We start from the raw sequence: 1,181 nt of genomic DNA, 5'->3' as shown, positions 1-1,181 counted from the left end.
TGCTTCAGATGATAAAACTCAGCCAAGGAGGAGGGGCTGCTGGGGGTGCCAATAAGTTCAGATGAAACCCAACGCTGAAGAATGGTCCTCTTTGTTGTAAAGTCTGTAGAAGATTTGGGACTTTCTGCAGACAGACTGAATGAAAACAGAACCAATCATTAGTTAATCTGATAATAAACACATTTTATTCTCACTGAAACATAAACAGATCAAATGTTTGAGAAATCTGCTCAGTTTCAGTCAGATTTCACACATTTTGTGACTGAAGAGGTTCATCATGAGCAGGTGAGGCAGGCTGTCAGGAGGAAAGACGGCCGAGCTTCACCGGTCTGAACAAAACCGTGTGAAACTACAGAACACTTTCCTTTTTTACATCAAATGTTTTAAAAATTAAACATTTCAAACAGCTGAATCCAGCCTGAGATAAACAGCACAAATCACTCTGTCACTATTTATTAAAGTGGTCCAGGTCCAAACCACAGGTCCTTCACCCTGTGCTGACAGCTGATGTCCTTCAGATGTGCTGCAGTGCATTGTGGGTAAGCAGTCAGCGCTGGTGTGTCCTGAGTGAGTCGGATCTGGTTCTGCAGGCAGGAACCTGAGCAGGACTTCAGACAGAAGACAGCAGCAGCTGGGACACCACGGAGCAGAAACCATCAGGAAGCTCCTCTGTCTGGGAACGAATCCATCAAGTCTTTGTGGGAAATAGTTCAGTTCATGTGCTCTGTGATGTGGACAGTGTCTGCTGCCCGCAGATGGCAGGAAGTGGTTCAGTTAGGCAGTAAGTGGAACCACATGGTTCTGATCCAGGCGCTCCTGCTGCTGCAGCCTCTGCATGAGAAACACCAACCAGAACTGTCATGGAGGTTCAGAGCCAAAAGTAAAAGTTTCAGTCAGAGTGAAACTGAAACAGCACGGTTGTGCAGCGGTTCGAGCTGTCGCCTCACAGAAGGTCACAGGTTCACCTCCGGACCCTGGACCTCCCTGTGAAACCTGAGAGTTCGCCACTTCTCCACAGACCAAAACCATCATGTGAGCTCCATTAAATGTCCCTGAGGGACAGGTGTCCCCGTGATGGACTGAGACAAGTCCAGGTGTCCCCGTGATGGACTGAGACAAGTCCAGGTGTCCATGTGATGGACTGAGACATGTCCAGGTGTCTCTGTGATGGTCCAGGTGTC

Source organism: Austrofundulus limnaeus, unplaced genomic scaffold (assembly GCF_001266775.1).
Source record: "Austrofundulus limnaeus strain Quisiro unplaced genomic scaffold, Austrofundulus_limnaeus-1.0 Scaffold898, whole genome shotgun sequence".
NCBI classification, from domain to species: domain Eukaryota; kingdom Metazoa; phylum Chordata; class Actinopteri; order Cyprinodontiformes; family Rivulidae; genus Austrofundulus; species Austrofundulus limnaeus.
Note: the sequence above shows the minus strand (reverse complement) of the source record.